Genomic DNA, 22,517 nt, shown 5'->3' with positions numbered 1-22,517 from the left:
AACAAAAATTTCAAATTATTCACCACCACATTTCAGCTAAAGAGGGTAGCAGGGTGCTCTGTTGATTAAGCACATAGAATTTCAATTTGCTCTCCACCGCATGCATAACAGCAACCGTTATCTTGCGCAGTAGCCTCTAAGTTAGCTTTCTTCATAAGAGTAGCCGCCATCTTGTGCGAGCACCCCCTAGGCTGTCTCATAAGGAGCTATGTATAACCGCCATCTTGCGCAAGCATCCTTAGGGGAGGGGGCGTCTCTAGCCATCTTGTGCATGCTTCCTTAAGCCGCCTCATAAGAGCAACCACCATCTTGCGCAAGCATCCCCAGTGTGTCTCATAAGGAGCCTTGTATAACCGCCATCTTGCGCAAGCATCCCAAGGGAGTCTCATAAGAATCTATGTATAGCGATCATCTTGCATAAGTACCTTTAAGGAGTCATGTATAGCCACCACCTTGTGCAATTAGCGTCGAGAGATGGCTGCTGTAGAATTTTTCTTTTTAAATTATCCGCCACCATTTTTCAACTAAAGAGTGTAGCACTGAGGTTTGCGATGTAAGATGTCGGATGACAGCTGACAAAAAGCGCGTGAGTTTGTTTACTAAACAAGAGCACGTGGAATTTTTCAATTTACCGCCACCACATATCAAAGGTATCTAGCTAAAGATGGCAGCACGGTGCTCTCTTGATTAAAGATGGCGGATGACAGCTAACAGAACTTTTCAAATTGCCCGCTACTACAGAGAGCAGTACGGTGCTCTGTAGATTACAGATGGCGGATGACAGCTGACGAAATTGCCCGCATGATAGCAGCACAGTGCTCTATTGATTAAGATGGTGGATGACAGCTGTCAAAAAAATCACGTGGCTTTGTTTAGTAAACAAGAGCACATAGAATTTGCCGCCACCACATTTCAGAGGTATCTAGCTAAAGAGTACAGCACTGAAGTTTGTGATGCAGGATGGCGGATGACAGCTGTCAAAAAGCACGTGGAATTTTCCACCGGCACAAAGAGGGCAGCACGGTGCTCTCTGGCGGTTGACAGCTGTCAGAAAAGCACATGGGTTTGTTTCCAAACAAGAGCGCGTAGAATTTACCACCCCCACATAGAGGGCAGCACGGCGCTCTCTGGATTAAAGATGGCGGATGATAGCTGTCAAAAAAAAAAGCGCATAGGTTTGTTTCCAAACAAGAGCATAAATAATTTTTCAAATTGCCGGCACTACATTTCAAAGGTATCTAGCTAAAGAGTGCACCACTGAGGTTTGCGATTTAAGATGGTGGATGACAGCTGTGACGTACCACATTTCAAAGGTAAGTAGCTAAAGAGGGCAGCACGGTGCTCTCTGGATTAAAGACGGCGGATGACAGCTGTCAAAAAAGCACGTGGCTTTGTTTCCAAACAAGAGCATAAAGAATTTCTCAAATTGCCGCCACTACATTTCAAAGGTATCTAGCTAAAGAGTGCAGCACTGAGGTTTGCGATGCAAGATGGCGGATGACATCTGTGACGTACCACATTTCAAAGGTAAATAGCTAATTAGGGCAGCACGGTGCTCTATGGATTAAAGATGGCGGATGGCAGCTGCACGTGGATTTGTTTCCAAACAAGAGCATAATGAATTTTTCAAATTACCGCCACTACATTTCAAAGGTATCTAGCTAGAGAGTGCAGCACTGAGGTTTGCGATGCATGATGGCGGATGACAGCTGTGACGTACCACATTTCAAAGGTAAGTAGCTAAAGAGGGCAGCACTGTGCTCTGTAGTTTAAAGATGGCGGATGACAGCTGTCAAAAGAATTCACGTGGCTTTGTTTATCTCACGCTAGTGAGGTTAAGTTGGTAGCACTAAGGTTTAGGCCGCCTAGATGGCAGCACTGCCGATGACAGGTGACGAATTTACATCTACTACGATAAAGAGGGCAGCACGGTGCTCTGTGGTTTAAAGATGGTGGATGACAACTGTCGAAAAAACACGTGGCTGTCAAAAAGCACGTGGCTTTGTTTACCACGCGCTAGTTAGGTTAAGTTGGTACTACTGAGGTTTAGGCCCGTCAAGATGGCAGTACTGAGGTTAGCGATGCGTTGTTGTCTGTCAAAAAGCACGTGGCTGTCAAAAAACACGTGGCTTTGTTTACCTCGCGCTAGTTAGGTTAAGTTGGTACTACTGAGGTTTAGGCCCGTCAAGATGGCAGTACTGAGGTTAGTGATGCTTTGTTGTCGATGACAGCTGTCAAAAAGCACGTGGCTTTGTTTACAAATTCAAATTTCCCGCGGGTGGTGGAGGAGACCTCTGGGAGGCCTCTGGCTGCGGTGGTGGTTGTTGAGGAGGCCTCTGGGAGGCATCTGGCTGTGGTGGTGGTGGTGGTGGAGGTGGCCTCTGGGAGGCCTCTGGCTGTGGTGGCGGTGGAGGTGGCCTCTGGGAGCCCGCGGTGGCGGTGGCGCTAGAACCCGCCTATTATACTACTAATGACACTATTTATAATTGTATGTTCAAAATTGACCAGCGCAAAGTAGCATAAATTCACAATAATATCCTCCATCTGGAATAATAAATTATTCACACAAACAAGTCTTACTATGACAAAGGACGTACAATGCACAGAAATTGACTGAAAATTAGTGTTTATACAATAATATGAAGAGAGATAAAATGGACATTGATAATCACTCAAGACAGTCTGTAATAGTTGAAGGAAGTTTAATCATCATCCATGTGTTCTTCTATGTCAGGATAAACTTCTGGAACTCCGGATGCGCACTTCAGGTTGTGATAGCAAGAATGGAATATTTCTGGAACTAGTGGTAGAAGATCCATGATAGCTTTCTTTTCCTCTCTTGTGATTGACAACGGAGCGCTGTAACATCTTTGAGTTCGAAGTACAGCCTCGGTTTTACCTCTGCGAATAAAGCTTAATTGTTTAAAGTCTTCATCGTCTTTGAGGCTATTCTTGAAATGAATCATGTCAAACTCTTTGGTGTATCTGAACCACTTGGCATTTAACCAGCTGAATGGTTCTCTATTCGTGTCCTTTCTCAATTGCAATGTGCACTTTAACAAACCTGCGAAGTCCAAAAAATCGGAATGAAGGACTTCCATAACTTCAAAATGTCGTTTCTTCCCTGCTGTACGTACCAATTGGTACCAATCATGCCGATGGTAAATGGGGAGTTCTAGTTTCTTCTTTGCTTTTTGATAAGTGCATGGTCAACATCGCATTCCATGTGGCTATGACCACTGACCATGAACTTGTGATCAACTATTTCAAGGTTGGGATTATCTTGTATTACCGTCAAAAGCATCGAGGACACATGCGAGTTCTTATTTTGACCTCCACAAGTGTCAGAGTAAAGAATAACATGTTTAACATCTGGTGGAAGCGAAGTTAATTCCCGGTAGATGCAAGTAGCAATTTGATTCCCTCCTCTTCCTCCCTCACCTTCATGCCACATGTAGCATTTTACATCTCCTTTACTTGTCTCATGCATTGTTATATTAAAAGTCCATAATGTGCGTTTATAAAATGCTCCAGATGTTTGGAGGAATGGAGTTGGGAGACATTGTTGCAAATCGAAGGAATAACATCTCAATGAATCATCATGCTTAGCAAGGAGCTTGTCTTCTGATTTTCGTGTGTAAGCACTATCTGCTGCTGCATGATGGAGGCCGATTTCCCGCTCAATTTCATTGCGTTCAGAATCATTTTTTGCAAGTCTTTTCTTGGTATGAAGCACATCACACTTATGGCATGTATCTACTTTCGGTTGTTTGAATGAAATATTCAACTTGCGAAATTCTCGTTCATATACTGATCTAGAAGCAGGATTATCCTCAGTTTCTTTGTACAGGTTGTACATCATTTGCAGATTAAGGTAGGAAGGCAAGTAAGTTTTATCACTTTTACGGCGGGTATAATGTGACTTGTACAAGGGAAATGTGTGGATATGTTTTCTTATCTGTTCCAACTGTGCATCACTTGTTTTATTCGCAGGTGGTTTTCTTTATCTCTGATCAACTTCTGTCACTCCTGACACAGTTTCACTGCGATCTTTTAAAGCTTGTGTTGTGAACATATTAGTTTCACCGAGTGTGTTCATGAAAGATTGCCTACAAACTTGTACACGTTCACCATTAATCTTGAAGTGAAACAAATTTGTTACAGATCTGTTATGCTGTTGCTCTGGATCAACGCCCTTTTCCTACTTGTTTATGGTGGACTAGAATCAACCAAGCTATTTACATATGCCTTCCTCTTGCTTTTGTCACCTAAAGTCCAGTATTCCTCAAAGATAAAATTTTTAAAAGGAACATTTCCAACCATTGTCCATTCTAACTTAGCACGGCACCCCATTCGACACTTTTTAAGAGGCCTTGATACCCTAGCAGAAATCAATTTTCCCTTGCTGGTGACATACTCCTTTCGTGTGTTACGACTGATTTTTCGTTGCAGTTTCTTTTGTACAGTGAAAATACCTTTCTTTACCTTTGAGGCGTTTTCGAGTCTCTCCTGAATTACTTTTCCTTATTGGCTCACTTGTTAAATCACGAACCACAATTATGTTATTTTTCCTAACATTACTTTCCTGATCGATTACATTACTTTCATCTTTTAAAGTATTACTTGAGACAGGTATAACGTTATCACTAACAATATTGTCAGCAGGTATGAATGTTTCCGAGATTTGAGGGCACTGAAGCTCGGTGTATGTAAGCTTTTTGGCAATCAGCGTATGATTTGGATTTAGTTTGTCCACTTGGACATCTTCAGTAACTGACCGATCACTGTCCAGAATAAATTCACTGAATTTGTTGTTATCAGAAAGTTCAAGTACGCTTGTCTCATAGTCCTCCAAAACACGCACAATGTCTAATTGAGCGATACTGCCTGTATGTAATTGTTCTCGTTGTAATGTAGCTGGGTAAACATTTGGATTCAAGGGAACATCCTCTTCGTCATCACTGTGTAAATATCTGTCAACCATCCTGGTAAGTTCCAGTCTGTCATTGTTGGAATTTGATGCTTTTACTGGCTCCATTCCAACAGCTGAAATAGGAATACTGTAAGTACTACATCTAGCAAAGAAATGTCTCTGTCAAATATTTCACAATTAGAAAAAAAAAGTCATTAAGAAATCAAAGCACAACTATATCGAGGATTATCCAATCTAAAACTATTCACAGGGACTTATTATAGTTACCGTTATCGCTGTATTTTTCACATTGGCTCCGTTTCGCCATCTCTAAAATCTTCAGAGTTCTTGATGACATTTTTGTCGTAATTATTTTGTCAAGCATACTGAATGTAGCTCAGAACTGTAAACAAGATAAAAATACGTACAACTTCAAACACTGAATGAAGCTTACTGTTTGTCTTCCACAACTTTCTTGTACGCTTGCAGTAACAACATTGAGATAATCTGTCAAGAAATCATTCTACTATAATGTGAGAGTAACAACCAAAGTTAAATTAATTGTTGTAACAATGTGCTAGTAAGACTGCATTGTGTGTTCATGTTGAGAAAGTTTGACTTATACTGTTTTGAGTAACCAAGGGAAGCTGTGCTGTCACATCACAACAGTATAACTTGAGTTATACTACTTTTCCTGAACACAAATCAAAACTTCAAAATTGTACTCTTTGAATTAAACCCATTTTCATAGACACTTTTAATTTTAGACTTATACTGATTTGACGTTTCGATAGAGCATACTTTTTATATAATTTAGGTGACATCTCATTTTAGCCATTTTTTGACTTATACTCTTGTGCCTTAACACTCTAGGTATACAACCATTCCTGCACTTTATGCATACGATTCTTGAATACTTGAGTTACATTATGTATATATACACATGTCTCTCCTTAATGTAGGTCTAGCAGTTAATGTACCGATCTAATCCTATTTACTTTTATAATAATCTGCTTCTTGAACAAATGGGGTTTCATTCACATTTCTTTTCCAGTTTCATTATGGAGACTCGCTATGAGCCAGGACGCAGGCTTCCACCCGAAAGTGAAACTGATCTATGGACACGAGCTGCTGTATAACATCTGGAGAATATTGAACCGTGTAAGAACAGAGCATCAACGTGTAGGTTCAATGTGGTGAAGTGACGTTATGGAGACGAAGGTTCCACTAGGCAGTATTATTGCAACTTTCTGCTTTTTATATAGGCCTATATAAGTTATATGAATAAAGGACTGGTATCACAGATAAGGCTTTTCGCGGATGATGCTATACAGTTGGCTGTAGAGTAGTAAATAAGATACAGGATTGTCAACGACTGGAGAAAAACCTCGACAATGTTGTGAGATGTACAGCAGACAATGGTATGATGTAAACGGAGTAATATGAAATCGTGTACTACTGCTAGCCTGATGCAGTCCTTGTAAAGCAGACCCTCCGACGAGGGTGGGCGGCGTCTGCCATGTAAGATAAACTGCGTGTTATTTTAGTGAAGGATAGTGTTGTGTGTGAAAATGTGAGTTTCATGGGTGTTGGTGACATCACAAACACCCAGCCCCCAATGCGTGAGAATCAACCATTTAAGGTTAAAATCTCTAACCCGGTCGGGAATCGAGCTCTGAACTGAAGACGACTCGCTGATCATTCAGCCAAGGACCCGGAGAGGCACCGCGTTGTAGGGGGCAACGTATCCGCCTGTCACCCGGCGGCCCCGTCTTCGATTCCCTGCCGGGTCAGGAGCTTTTAATTGTAAATGATTAATATCCCTAGCCTGCGGACTGGGTGTTTGTGTCGTCCTTAAAGTTCCTTTCCTCACATTCAACACTTTACACTCCTGCCATCTACATAACACACGCAGGTTCCTCACATATGGTACAAGTAGGAGCAAAAATAGGTCGACGCCCCGAAAGAATAGCATTAAAAACAAGGACCCGGATATGTAAACGGGGTGAAAAGTCAGATTGTAAGTTTCAAAAAGAGGAAAAGTCCTTTCTGTTTAATTACTGTGTTCACGAAGTGAAAGTACCTCATGAGGATCACTAAGTATTTAGATGTTAATATAAGAAAAGGTCTGCATTTCACCGTTGGGTTCCGTAGTTCAAATCCCGGTCACTCCATGTTAGATTTGTGCTGGATCAAGCGGAGGCGGGATAGGTTTTTCTTTGGGCACTCCGGATTTCCCTCTCATCTTTCATTCCAACAACACTCACCAATATCATTTCATTTCATCTATCAGTCATTAATCATTCCCCGAGAGGTGTGCGACAGGCTTCGGCAGCCGGCACAGTTCCTATCCTCACCGCTAGATTGGGCTTCATTCCATTTCTGTCCCGGTCGCGTGACTGGAAACAGACTGTGGATATTCATGTTGATAGAACCCCTTTCCAGGGCAAAGTTCTGACGTTTCTTAAAAGAGGGTTGCACTTTGAAACAACGGTAATCACATAACATTATTATTATTATTATTATTATTATTATTATTATTATTATTATTATTATTATTATTGTCATTTCCTTGTGTATGTAAAAACAAATGCATGTGAAAAGAGTCTTCCCGTGCAGTGAGCAATCACTCCTTTCTGATGTAAAAAGTTTCAAAGTTTAGTCAAACGTTCCGTGACGGTAGGAAACTTAGTGAAGTTATTTACTTTCTGTTTCCAAGGCAGGATCAATCAAGATTCTACAATGGCATTGGAGGGACGCTAGAAGCAAGTAATGGTGACAAAATCTGAGCCCAGGCTAGTGAAATAAGGAAGTTGTGTTCCTCGAAATTGAATCTTTCTGAGACGAACACCAATAAGCGATGCCGCGCAGTTTACAGTCACCTCAATTCAGTCCATACATGATTCAAACGAAACGTCTGCAATTTCCTCTTTCCCTCGCGCGGATGATACGTAGGGGGGTGTACGAGATCTCATCAATATTTTCTGATAGGAAACGGCGTAGCAATCAAAAACTAATTACTAATCCGAGCAGCAAGTCACAAAACCAGAGAATATAAATGCTACATGGATATTTGAATAGCATCATGAGATTTTGGAGTGGATTTGACTTACATTAATTTATTCTACTAGTCATTTTCTTTTAAATAAAATCACGTTCTTATGGTTGGAGTCCAAGTAAAACTCGAGGTCACGTGACTTTGATCGCGATATCAACAATCAAGTGTAACTAGACGCTTGCTTCCCTTTTACATAAACTGAAGTCTATAACTACTTAATACGATTTAGAACTAATAGCGAAACCATGTTGAAAGAACGGAGCCCGTGAAACCTCCGAAGTTAAGCAACATTGGGCGTTGTCAGTAGTTGGATTGACAACCACGTGCTGTTGGTAACGAGAGGAGAAGAAGGAACTGACCACCCCACCGCAAGTAAACTCCGATTCATGATGCTTGATCATTGGCGATTATGCTCCAGTCATCCAAGTTTAGGTAAGACACTTGGTGTTTAATAAGAATTACGATCCGCCCTGCCATTAGTACGCAGTTGTCAGGAATCTTCTACTTCCTCTACCGCTTTTCCCACACCTGTGGGGTCGCGGGGGCGAACTGTGCCGCACAAGTTGATTTGGCCCTGTTTTATGGCCGGATGCCCTTCCTGACGCCAAACATATATGAAGATATGTAATCATTATTCCGTGTTTCTGTGGTGGTTGTTAGTGTAGTGTGTTGTATGAATATGAAGGGGAAAGCGTTGGGACAAACACGAACACCCATTCTCTGGGCCAGAGGAATTAATCAGAGGCGACTAAAATCCTCGACCCGGCCGGGAATCGAACCCGGGACCCTCAGAACCGAAGGCCTCAATGCTGACCATTCAGCCAATGGGTCGGACACGCAGTTTTTAGGAGTATTCTGTTTGAATTCCCGTCTTCTTTAAGTTTATTCATGCCGCATAATTGTTCGTATCAATGTTCTTCATAGTTTGCTTCCTGATGCCAGCTCTAGATCTTCCACAAAGCACTTTCTCTTCGATGAAGTCTTCCGATACCACCTCCATTCCAAGACTCCATTGCTCTTTTCTCACAAGGACCTTAAGCCTACGTGATACAACATCTTACTAATGCGATTGTATAAAATGTATAATAAGTTATAGATGTACTGTGGCAGACGGAAGTGCTTCAGAAAGTTCTGTATCGAAAAGATACCGCAGAACAAATAGCTTCAAGACCAAGAAGTGCTACCTTCCGATTATTTACTATTAACTGATGTACCCGTGCTTCGCTATGGAATTCTTAGTAAGACTGACCTTGTGGTTTTCCTAACTGAAGTCAACATAGGTCATTACAGAAATGTCAGTAGGAATGTAGCAATTAAAAGCAATGTTACCATATAAAGTACTCGAACAAATGAAAAACGAGATTTTCTCACTTTTAACGAACAGAACTACGGTGCTGATCTAACAGTCCAAAGTTCCAGAGCTGGAATGGACAGGCCGCAGACAGCCGTGAACACTCCTCTGCCATTATTCCGTTAAATATGCACACTACTCATTCCAATCAGTGCCTCAGAGTAGGGATTGAATAGCTCGAATGCCACGATGAACCAGTATGTTACATACCAGTAGTATCAGAAAATTTATGAACTAGAGGAATGGCATGCTAAGAAGAAAATTATCTAATTCCCCAGCTACTTCCCGCAAATATTCAGGCAGGCTCTTACACTCCGTACGACCGGACAAATTGGCCGTGTGGTTAGGGGGCACAGCTGTGAGCTTGCATCCGGGAGATAGTGAATTCGAACCCCACTGTCGGCAGCCCTGAGGTTGGTATTCCGTGGTTCCCGTTTTCACACTAAGCAAATGCTGGGGCTGTACCTTAATTAAGGCCAAGGCCACTTCCTTCACACACCTAGCCCTTTCCTTTCCCATCGCCGTCATAAGACCTATATATTTCGGTGCGACGTAAAGCAAATTTTAAAAAAATACTCCTCATGCAGCAGTAATCCTATCTATAGGAGATGAGTGGTAACAGAAGACACAAAGCACATCACAACAAACAACGGTCAATGTAATGTTATTGTTGATCGATTTTATGACCGTTCTATATTGTAGCCTTTCACATTTAGTTTTTTGACTCTGCGATATTAGGGCGTCTCATAAAATTATTTATTGCGTAGACTGTAGTTCCTTCTTCTACGACTTTACATACCGATTTTCATTAAATTCTGCTTACCTATTTTCTCGTGACTCGGCGCTGATATGGACTTAGTAACAAAAATCCAAATTCATGAATATCTCTGTGATCATAGCCGGTACGGTAACGATGTATAAGACATAAATGATCGAAAATTTAATCTATATATATATATATATATATATATATAATTGGATGTTGGTATATTTGAGATTAAGACTCTAAAACTAGTGGACCAATTTCGCTGAAATTTTTCACAATATTTCTTATTACATCCGAAAGGGCTCATGAAGTGGTTTGAACGGAATCGGATAGGTAGTTTTATTATTACGAGGAATGTTATATAAATTTATTAAATTGCAAAGCCGCACCAAGATTGGATCGACACAATGGACAGTTTGTCACTACGCGACAGCAGCTTACTCTATATCATGATAATCCGGTAATAAATGCTGTGCATAGGAGGGTGGGAACACGCCGACATGTTTTATAAAGTACCTTTCTTCATAGGAGGTTCATTCTTATGCCTGTTATTTGGAAATAACAATCCAACATGCCGTGATCGAGATTTACTTTCATGTCATAGCACCAATTTTGATAGGTCTGTGCAGTTTGAAGAATGTAGCTGTGTATTAGATGTGTAAAACATTTAATAAACTGTGAAAAATACAGAATGTCAACAGTTGAATGACACGAGTTATCACCCACTCCTAACGAAGAGCAACTGGGGTTCTCAACGATCAAAGGCGAGTCTGTGTAACCTATATATATATAGATGTCATTGTGTGTGAACATGTATGCATTACATCTCCTAAACCACAGGAGCGATTTCAACCAAACTTGGTATGCTTGTAACAATACCAGGAGACAAACCTCGTGGGGGAAAAACACCAAAAGCAACCTTAAAGGCGGAGGGCGAAGAGGCTGAGTTATGAAAATAATTGAAAATTGTGTCGAATCCATATTCGGGGTCGCTGAGATGAATAATGACACTCGGGATTGTTTAAGTCCAAGATCAGCCTCCTTTAGGGGAGCCAGGGGGGAGTGAGATCTAAAATAATCTAAAATAGTGTCGAATCTATAGTTCTTGGGGTCCCTGAACTGAATAGTGACACTCTGGATATTTTATCCCTTACGGGTGGGGGTCGAGGAAGGGGTAGATATAAAAATAATCGAAAATAGTGTGGAATCCATGGTTTTCACGGTTACTGAGATGAACAGTGACACTCCGGATTTTTTAGAGTCCATATTGTGCACCCTTTGGGGTGAGGTACCAGGGGGGAGTGAGACATAAAGAATATCGAATATATAGTGTCGTATCCATAGTTTTCGGGTTTCTCAGAGATAAATAGTGACACCCTGGATTTTTTCAGTCCAAGTTCAGTCCCTTTTGACATAGGGGTGAGAAAAGTGAAAAAATAAAATGACCAAAGTGACAGAGATTATGGATGTACCTTTGTATTTTCCAGCATAACTGAAAACTAAATTTGATACAAATATTACTTACTGTTTGTGAAAAATGCTGTTGTGGCAACATAAACCTAGTCCTCCAGGGGATGGGGTGAAATATACATATAAATAAAAACGACCGATATTAATATGGAACCATAGTTTTCAGGACTACTGGAGCGATTTATAACACACTTGGTACACATATGACTTACTATCAGGAGACTAACAGCGTGGGGCTAAGACACCCCTAGTACTATATAACTCTATTTATGTAGTATTTATCTATACGACCACTAATATAAATATTTGAGAATTAAATTGTAAGCCTTCCCCTAAACTACCATTTCACTCAGCGTGAATAAAATCAGTTATAACTTAAATTATAGCGACTTGTTCCCCAACTTTGCATACCTATTTTCATTAATATAGGACCACTAATAACTCAAATATCTAAGAATTAAATTTTAGACCTTCCCCTAAACTTCCCTTTTTCTCAGCGTGAATACAACTATTTATAGCCTAGATTGTACTGACTTATTCCTCGACTTTGCATACTGATTTTTATTCAATTCTCTTCAGCCGTTTTCTTGTGATGTATGTACATACATATATACAGAGAGAAATGACGGAAAATTAAAAAGTGCATTTCCTTGTTACTGTGGACATGACTGACAGAGAAGTACCATATTTTTGAAATTCTGTACAATGTACAGACAGACGCTCTTATTTTATATATACACTGACTGACAGAGCAAATGCAACACCAAGAAGGAGTGGTTCGAAAAGGATGAAAGTTGGGGGAAAAACAGAGACGGCACGGACGAATAATTGATGTTTATTTCAAACCGATATGCAGGTTACACAATGCGCACGGCATCGACTCAGTAGGATGTAGGACCACCGCGAGCGGCGATGCACGCAGAAACACGTCGAGGTACAGAGTCAATAAGAGTGCGGATGGTGTCCTGAGGGATGGTTCTCCATTCTCTGTCAACCATTTGCCACAGTTGGTCGTCCGTACGAGGCTGGGGCAGAGTTTGCAAACGGCGTCCAATGAGATCCCACACGTGTTCGATTGGTGAGAGATCCGGAGGGTACGCTGGCCACGGAAGCATCTGTACACCTCGTAGAGCCTGTTAGGAGATGCGAGCAGTGTGTGGGCGGGCATTATCCTGCTGAAACAGAGCATTGGGCAGCCCCTGAAGGTACGGGAGTGCCACCGGCCGCAGCACATGCTGCACGTAGCGGTGGGCATTTAACGTGCCTTGAATACGCACTAGAGGTGACGTGGAATCATACGCAATAGCGCCCCAAACCATGATGCCGCGTTGTCTAGCGGTAGGGCGCTCCACTGTTACTGCCGGATTTGACCTTTCTCCACGCCGACGCCACACTCGTCTGCGGTGACTATCACTGACAGAACAGAAGCGTGACTCATCGGAGAACACGACGTTCCGCCATTCCCTCATCCAAGTCGCTCTAGCCCGGCACCATGCCAGGCGTGCACGTCTATGCTGTGGAGTCAATGGTAGTCTTCTGAGCGGACGCCGGGAGTGCAGGCCTCCTTCAACCAATCGACGGGAAATTGTTCTGGTCGATATTGAAACAGCCAGGGCGTCTTGTACATGCTGAAGAATGGCGGTTGACGTGGCGTGCGGGGCTGCCACCGCTTGGCGGCGGATGCGCCGATCCTCGCGTTCTGACGTCACTCGGGCTGCGCCTGGACCCCTCGCACGTGCCACATGTCCCTGCGCCAACCATCTTCGCCACAGGCGCTGCACCGTGGACACATCCCTATGGGTATCGGCTGCGATTTAACGAAGCGACCAACCTGCCCTTCTCAGCCCGATCACCATACCCCTCGTAAAGTCGTCTGTCTGCTGGAAATGCCTCCGTTGACGGCGGCCTGGCATTCTTAGCTATACACGTGTCCTGTGGCACACGACAACACGTTCTACAATGACTGTCGGCTGAGAAATCACGGTTCGAAGTGGGCCATTCGCCAACGCCGTGTCCCATTTATCGTTCGCTACGTGCGCAGCACAGCGGCGCATTTCACATCATGAGCATACCTCAGTGACGTCAGTCTACCCTGCAATTGGCATAAAGTTCTGACCACTCCTTCTTGGTGTTGCATTTGCTCTGTCAGTCAGTGTATATATAGAAGATGGTACCGAGATAAATTTCTAATATATATATATAATGTGGTTCGATTAACAAAGCTAAGTGATTATTAGCCTTCATCACTCTCGTGACCTTTTCCTCAATTATTTGGGGTCAGCACCACACATGGATTTGGCCTAGATTTATGGCTGGGTGACCTTCCTGACTACAACCCCACGTAGAGGATGTGTTGACCACTGCATGTTTCCGTGGTGCTTGGTGATGTGTGATATTCTGCGTATAAATCTACAGATGTGGAAATCGAATAGGGTCCTTTTGAGTTGACGATCGTTACACCGGTTATTAAACTAAGGAGCCGAGCATGCTAAGTGATAACAGTTAATCAACATTAATGAAAGAAATAAAATTATTTTTAAAAGTAAATCTAGCGTGTAGTTTTATCTGACTGTTGACATCATGGTCATAGCAACCGGGCCACTAGTATTTGCATAGAATTCGTTACATTTCATTTCCACATACATTGGTAGAAATCCGACCATGGCTGCCTTGCTGAGAAAATAGTGATGATGCCACTTGCCTATAACACACACACCCTTGTTATCACCATTTCTGTAAAATAGAATGTTCTGCATTTTATATTATCGTGTGTGACTGTGCATACCTAGAATTCGAATAGGCGTTCCAGAAATAACTTACTTTCAACAAATTATTGGGGAGTAAGTGCAAGAAATTCAAGAGAATTTCAACCTTTGGAATAATGGTTTTTGGAAACAAGTTTTTAACTCGTTCGCTGAATTGTCAGCGTACTGGCCTTCAGTTCAGAGGGTCCCGGGTTTGATTCCCGGTCGGGTCGGGATTTTAATCGCTTCTGATTAATTCTTCGGCTCGGGGACTGAGTGTTTGTGTTCGTCCCAACACTCTCCTCTTCATATCCATACAAAACATCACAGAAACACGCAATAGTGATTACATCCTCCATATAGGTTTGGCATCAGGAAGGGCATCCGGCCGTAAAACATGGCCAAATCCACATGTGCGACGCAGTTCGCACCCGCGAACCAACAGGTGTGGGAAAAGTGGTAGGAAACGAAGAAGAAGATGAAGATAAATTTTGGACCTCAGTTCTCGTACACAGATGCCAGTACGGAAAACACCGAACTAAGAGGAAGGAAATGAATAACATTCGACCTAGCAGAATTCATATAAATCTAAATCATCCTCAATGAAGAATCGTTGAAAATATTTTCTCCTTTCAGATGACGGCACAGATGACAAAAATGTTAATTTTGGCCAGTTCTTTAGCTAAGGAAATGTTGCGAGAAAATTTTTTTTCCATATTTTTCATTGACGGTACGTTTAAGAGTGTAATCCGCCAGTTTGTCCAACTGTACACTATGTATGTGGACCTGGGAAGTAGTGAAAGTGCAACCAACATCACTCCAATTGTATTCGCACTTCTTTCTGACAAGGATGCTCGAAAACATAGTGCATGCTGTTCCAGAATGGAAACAAGATAAAACGGTAGACTTTGAGACTGGTGCTATTTTTATTGTAAGGGAGAAATATCCTCAAGTTGAAATTCATGGATGTTCTTTTTTCCACGCAGTGTCAATCGGTGTGTCAACTCTTTACAAGGAAAACGAAGAAATCAGACGAAATGTAAGAACATGCTAATTATGGGACTAAACCTAGGTCTTTATTATTTTAAAGGTCGAGTGCGGTTAACTGTGCAGGTTCACGGCGTCCATGCGTTCTTCGACCATCTTCCGTCAGGTTTGTATGCAGAGCTAGACGTCAGGCCTTCCTCGAGAATGAGGGAGGTACTCTAAAGAAGAAAAAAAAGGCCGCAGCCCCAGCTGGTGCTAATAATAAACCTTTATGCACTTGCACTAGTAATGGAAGTACGATATAGACGCTTTATTTTACGAATACTCATCTGTGGCAACAGCAAACTACCTCACTCCTCATTTCCCTAGTATGTCTCTTCAGTGACGCCTAGGCTGTCTATGATAGCCTTTGGTGGAGCTGTGGAGGATCAAACCAGCCTTCGCGCTGAATACCCAACATACATACATACATACATACATCTGTAGCAAATACAGTAATATCTACAACCCTGACACTGAATTATTTACTTCATATATATATAATTTTATGCAATTGGCTTTACAATTGGCTTCACGTCGCACCTACACAGATACTGTAGGTCTCATCGCGGCGATGGGATAATAAAGGGCTAAGAGAGGGAAGAAAGAGGCCGTGACCTTAAAGTACAATCACACCATTTGCCTGGTGTGAAAATAGACAACTAAGGAAAACCATCTTCAGAGCTGTCCACAGTGGGATTCGAACTCCTTATCTCCCGAATGCAAGCTTACAGCTGCGCGACCCTAACCGCACGGCCAACTCGCCCAGTCATATATACCGGATGGTCCACCAGCTCCTTGCGATCCAGTTTTATGGATCCCTTCATATTTACTACAGTTCTGAAAGACATGTGTGTTTAAGGGCTAGAAGACAGCAGAAATCGTGAGTGCCACTATTAATTCATTATAGGTACCTCGGATGAACCCGTAAAACGAGTACAGATAAGCATAACACGTACTTGAAAACAGTAGGTGGACGCACAGACCGGAAGCACGGTACTGTATAGGCTAGGAAGTTGGCGTTGTAGGTTACGTGTCGCAGTAGCTCATATTGCAAGTGGGCGGGAAGATAGGTGATAATGGGCAGTGCTCGAGGTGGGAGATTCGAGTCCCACATAACAAAAATTTTTAACAGTCATTGCCTGGGATGCGGTAAGGTTGCATACCTCATAGCTTCCAAGGACTGATTTGTTTATTTGACCCTGAGAAGTGCCGTTGGTATGGAGCTGGGTTTAACCCAGCACCTGCTCGTACTGACGACCTCCTTGGTCGATACAGAGCTGCGTGCGATGTTGTAAGGACCGTATGGCCCGTTGCAACACCTCTGGCGAAACGGATTGGCATGCCTCGATGATGAGCTGTCTGAGTTGACAAGGACTGGCCGGCTCCTGTGCATACAACATTTGTTTTACACGGTCCCACAGAAAAAAATCCAGGGGCGTAAGATCGGGCGATCTGGCGGCCAGGGGATAGGTCCTCCCATTCCTATCCAATTCATGAGGATATGTCGTATTTAGATGGTTCCGGACGACCACCGCGACGTGCGGTGGAGCCCCGTCATGTTGATACCATTTCCTGCAGCGGTCACGGAGTGGCACATATTCCAAAAACGGTGGTAGTTTATCTTGGAGAAACCGCAGATAGTGTTGGTTGGTCAGAAGGACCTCAAAGAAATGGGGACCGATGAGGTGATCACCCATGTTTCCACACCATATATTCACGCTCCACTGTACCTGAAAAACTGTCTGTCGCACCCAGTGGAGATTATCCACACTCCAGTAATGAATATTATAGCGATTAACTGTTCCATGGTTGTGGAATCGTGCTTCGTCCGTAAAAGAGAGTCGTTAGAAAAGCAGGATCAGTGTCAACATGCTTTAGTATCCAATGACAGAATGCCACCCGGGCATCGAAATCATGACCATTGAGCTCCTGGTGTGAGTGCAGATGGTACGGGTGGAAACGTCAGGTATGTAATATCCTCATAACAGACGCTCGGCTGTTTTTCGTCTCCTGTGCAATGGCTAGTATGAGGGTTACGCCGAATAGCGTCAAACACGACCTCTTCATTGTCAGCAGACGTCACGGGATGATCTCGAACAGGCCGTGTCCTTCACAGGGATGCAGTATCCCGCAGACGTCTTTCCACACTCCGAAGTGTCATACCCGTCGGTTGTCGTCTATCCGAATAGCGTTCTTGGTACAGCCGTTGCGCCTGGTATGCATTCTGTCTAGCTTCTCCCTAGGTAGGTATCACCGGGCGAGTTGGCCGTGCGGTTAGGAGCATGCAGCTGTGAGCTAGCATCCGGAAGATAGTGGGTTCGAACCCCACTTTCGGCAGACCTGAAAATGGTTTTCCTTGGTTTCCCATTTTCACACCAGGAAAATGCTGGGGCTGTACTTAATTAAGGCCACGGCCGCTTCCTTCCCATTCCTAGTCCTTTCCTCTCCCATCGTCGCCATAAGACCTATCTGCGTCGGTGCGAAGTAAAGCAACTAGCAAAAAAAAAGATAAGCATCATATCCACAAACTCGTCGTTGGAATGCATCTCGAGGCAGTAAATAAACTTTGTGTTGTGAATTGCTTCGAAGGAGGGGAGTCCGCGCAGCTACATACTTACCTGCCATCGCATATTGTTATCATTCCAATGTGGCACACTTTGCCCTTCCTGTGGTCTACGAAGCTTGGAACATGTACGACGTAGCTAACTTGCCACAGTCCATCATCTTCTCTTCGTCGTCCAACCTAGCACCATACCCAATGCAACGATACATACGGCCTTTTACAGGGTCAAATAAACAAATCAGTCCTTGGAAGCTATCAAATATTCAACCTTACCACATCCCAGGCAACTGGCTGGTTGGTGAAAATAATTCTTATGCGGGAATCGATCCTCCTGTCCACTATCACAAATCTCCCCGCCCGCTGGCCATGTGAGCTACTGCGACACTTAACCTACCTACGGCGCCCACTTCCCAGCCTATACCGTACCGTGTTCCAGATCTGTGCGTCCACCCCCTGTTTCAAAATACGTGTTCTGCGTATCAGTACTCGTTTTACGGGTTCATTCGAGGTACCCATAAAGAATGAATAGTGGCACTCACAATTCCTGCTGTCTTCTAGCCCGTAAACACACATATCGTTATATTGCCCTGGTTTAGGGAGAGGGACTGATGTCTTGCAGAATTGTAGTTAATATGAAGGGATGCATAACTCTGGATAGCAAGGGGTCGGTGAACCACCCGGTATAAATCTAAACCGTTTCATCAATCCGAACCAAATTTGGTGTACTTACAGTTTACGACCCTGCGGGTAACACTGTCTACAAGAAATTTCGTGTGTCCGCTCCATTCACTAGGTTTAGGCTCTTTGAGACATCAACATAAACTAGTATAGGCGAAATGTCGAATGTCTCGTATATGGACGAGACCAAGTTCTTTTTTAGCCCCACGATGCGAGAAACAAAACTCCGCAGGTACCAGACGGACTCTGAAATCCTCATTTTAAGGCCCTAAACCAATATCTATTGAGATACTGGCAGCACACTACCCCACTCTAGGAATCGAATCCAGAAATGACCGACCGTAACCATGGCAATGTCAGCTCAAGGGTTCTAGAATACAGACCTGGTGTTCGAAGTAGCCACGTGCGTGAATGTAGGTAAGACTAAGGAGAGATTTTGTTTAAATATTTGAAAATCATAGCTAGCGTTCAACTGCCGAGATACTTACGGTTGCTGGATCCATATTTCGATACTCTTATCCGAACTATTATTATGAATAACACCAAAGTGATGCTTTCGATATTTGCAAGTGTTCTGTTTAAATATTTGAAACTCATAGCCAGCGTTTATCTGCCGAGATACTTGTGGTTACTGGATCCACATTTCCGTTGGTCCTATAAGCACCATAATGATTGTGAACAGCACCAAAGAAAGCGTTGCTTTCGCCATTTACAAGGCCGAGAAATAGAAGGGATGTTTTCAATAAAACATGGTCTTGGCCTATTTCTAATGATAACTGAATGCAATTATGGAACGTAGAACCAACACCAAAATACAAGTTTTGAACTTAATCCGTTTTACCAAATTGCTCTGAATAAAATTCTTGTTAGGTATACTGTAATCCTAAAATTAATTATTGGACTATCAGGATTCTGTAATTCTCTTTCAATTGAATGATAGAGTTATCATATGTGGTTGTTCCAAACAGAGCAAAGAGCCAGAAACGGAGTAGGCTCTATATTGCTTATTACAAGAATGAACGTTGGAAACTAGCTTTGAATGGGGAATAAATGAGATAACTTAAATGTAATTGAAAGTATAGTACACAAATTCATGTATTAATAATATCATTAAATGCCTAAACACTCGGGATTTTTCACGTTATGAAATAAATGCAAAAGTTTGTAGACATCCAGGCATCGAAATCATGACCATGGAGCTCCTGGTGTAAGTGCAGATGGTACCAGTGAAGCCGTAGGGTATGCAATATCCGCATAACAGTACCTCGGCTGATGTTCGTCTCCTGTGCAATGACCCGTGTGTTTTCACAAGTTCCAAGGTGAGGTCTACAAAGAAACAGAAGAAGAGAAGAATAGCAGGAGGAAAGACAATTTTATGACCCTCCGGTATGTTTTCTCGCCTTATTGCCTAAAAGGAGAAGAATGTAAAGAAGTAGAATAAGAGAACAAGGAGGAAGCAGAATTTTAAGGACCTCTTGTATATTTTCTCTTCTTTTTTTCTAATTTTCCCTAAGAAGAATATGAAGAAATTAACGAAAAATAAAATAATAAGAGAAAAAGGCAAAGAGGAAAGAAAATGTTAAGACCCTCTTGTATATTTTCTCTTCTTCAATCTTCCTTAAGAAGAATATGAATAAAACGAAGAGAAAAGGACAAGGAGGAAGGACAATTTTAAGACCCTCGTGTATATTTTCTCTTCTTGTTCTCCAGTCTTCCTTAAGATGAAAGAGAGAAGGAGAAGAGGAGGATGAGGAAGGAGAATTTTGTTTAAATCCGATAACGAAAGAACCTGCTAAATAGTCGCATCTGTTTGTGCTACCGGCGACAACACTTCTTCTTAAAGGGACAGGCGGCTTCTAGCCTCACGAGATTGAGCAATAACAGGTCTGTAATGCCCTTAAATATTCTAGGCTGCACGCACGCTACACTAAAGGAATCAGCGTGTCCTCCTAGTGCGAAAGGACAGTGCAATCCGTTGAACTTACTTCGTGCTGGGGATTGGGGCTTCCAATTGTTCCGCATGAACGAGTAATTTCCAGTAGGCGCGAGTCATAAGCTCGCGTTGATTACGTTCCTGCCCTTTGTGCACACCACGCTTCGCTACTACCGACTGAATGACTTAGTGGTTTCTTCGGACCGGTGCGCTGGATCTGCTTCGCACAGTTTCCAATGTGTCTGGAAAGATGGCCAAACTTCATTATTTAGAGGAAGTAAAAGTCGTAAAAAGGTTTCCGTAGGTGATACCGCGGAAGGATAACTACCGAAATTGTTTTATCAAAAAACATTTTGAAAAGGAGGAGTCGGATCGCCCCGCGCGGTTCTCTCCTCCGGCGAGGCTCCCTCGAGAAGCGAGACTCCTGCCGAGCCCGCTGTTGCGAGCTCAGGCGAGTCCAGTACGTACTCTGTAAGCGGCGGCTCTGTCCGTCGCAGACAGCGGGAGTGTCGCGGTCCACGCGACTGCGTCTCCTTAGATGCAAAGTTCGGCATTGGGTACCTACCTCCCTCGCTCAATGCAGCGGGGATAACACGAGGGGACCCGTCGCGGCTTCGGCCCGGCGAGTAGGTTTTAAATGAACGTAACGCCCATGCTTGAAACACTTCTTAGCTCTGTGATGAGAAACCTATAAAAGTTATTGTTTCTCCTCCACTCAACACGGAGAGAACGATCCAAAAATGAATGAAAACAACCCTGAATGGTGGATAACTCGTCTCGTGAGTCAATAAAGAACGCAGCAAATTGCGCGTCGAAATGTGAACTGCAGGAAACTTGAACATCAACATTTCGAACGCACATTGCGGTCCATGGATTCCGTTCCCGAACCACGCCTGGCTAAGGGTCGGTTGCTGAAACTAAACGCGACATTGCGTTCGAAGGGTGGGAGCGTCGCGGTTCGTGCAACCACGGCCGCCGCCGCCGCGTCTCCTGAAAAGACCTTCAGCTTGGTGGAGCTGGCCAGGTCAACACCGCCACTGAGAGTGTGTGAGACGGGAGGGTTGGTCCGCGCAGAATCTTTGTGTCTACTGGCGCCGGTTCGCCGCCGTTGCCCCGGGACCAAGCTCGAAAGTGTGCCCTGTGTGTGCAGCGACCGAACATTTTGTGCGATACGCACAAACCAAACACGACCTCGGAGCAGGTGAGACTACCCACTGAATGTAAGCATACTATTTAGCGGAGGAAAACAAACTACCAAGGATTCCTTTAGTAGCGGCGAGCGAACAGGGAAGAGTCCAGCGCCGAATCTCGTAGGTTCATCCTGCCGAGAAATGTCGTCTTTCGGAGGGTCCACTTATCCCGATATCCTGCGGCGAGTTGAAGTCCTTCTTGAATGGAGCCACTCTCCGTTCAACACCATCAGGGGAAAACGGTGGAATATAAATTTGTGAAATTCACTATTTAACTTTATTGCCATCAACACCATCTCTAATGTCAGGATCTGGAATGTGATGTTCAACAAACTGTTTGGCACTGAACTTCCCATCCCTCCACAAAGCCCCTGCTAAGCATAACAGGTTATGCCACTTGGGCGAGGTACTGGTCCTCCTCTCCAGTTGTATCCCCAGATGCAAAGTCTCGCACTACAGGACACTGCCCTCAAGGAGGTAGAGGTGGAATCCGTCGCTGAGTACGAAGGGTAAAGTGACCCTGAAGGGTAAACAGATTAAGAAGGAAAGAAAAATCGACTTGGGTTCTTGCAGTTTTGGTACTGACACAGGTTTACCATTTAGCCATAAACATCTCAAGAGTGCTATTAGGTCTGGAGAAGGCTTAGGGCGGCGTGCAATGCATTTCTTGATGTCTACTTCAACGATTCCATATTCATTAATATTGAATAAGTCTTATAATTTGTAATTTCTATTTGACACAAATGCAACCTATTATTTTTCCTTTACATAACGCCAATACTGAACCCATAATTCTACGATGAAAACTAATTGCAGATATTTA

General features: G+C 43.2%; 1 non-coding gene across 1 annotated transcript; it reads left to right on the top strand.

The window, feature by feature from the left end:
• Positions 1-21,256: 21,256 nt before the first annotated feature.
• LOC136858922 (5.8S ribosomal RNA) lies at positions 21,257-21,411 on the top strand. The gene has a single exon (XR_010858701.2). It is a non-coding gene; the product is annotated as a 5.8S ribosomal RNA (ribosomal RNA).
• The last annotated feature ends 1,106 nt before the right edge of the window (positions 21,412-22,517 follow it).

The sequence above is a fragment of the Anabrus simplex genome, chromosome 1, assembly GCF_040414725.1.
Source record: "Anabrus simplex isolate iqAnaSimp1 chromosome 1, ASM4041472v1, whole genome shotgun sequence".
Lineage (NCBI taxonomy): Eukaryota > Metazoa > Arthropoda > Insecta > Orthoptera > Tettigoniidae > Anabrus > Anabrus simplex.
Note: the sequence above shows the minus strand (reverse complement) of the source record. Positions and strands in the feature narration are given on the sequence as shown.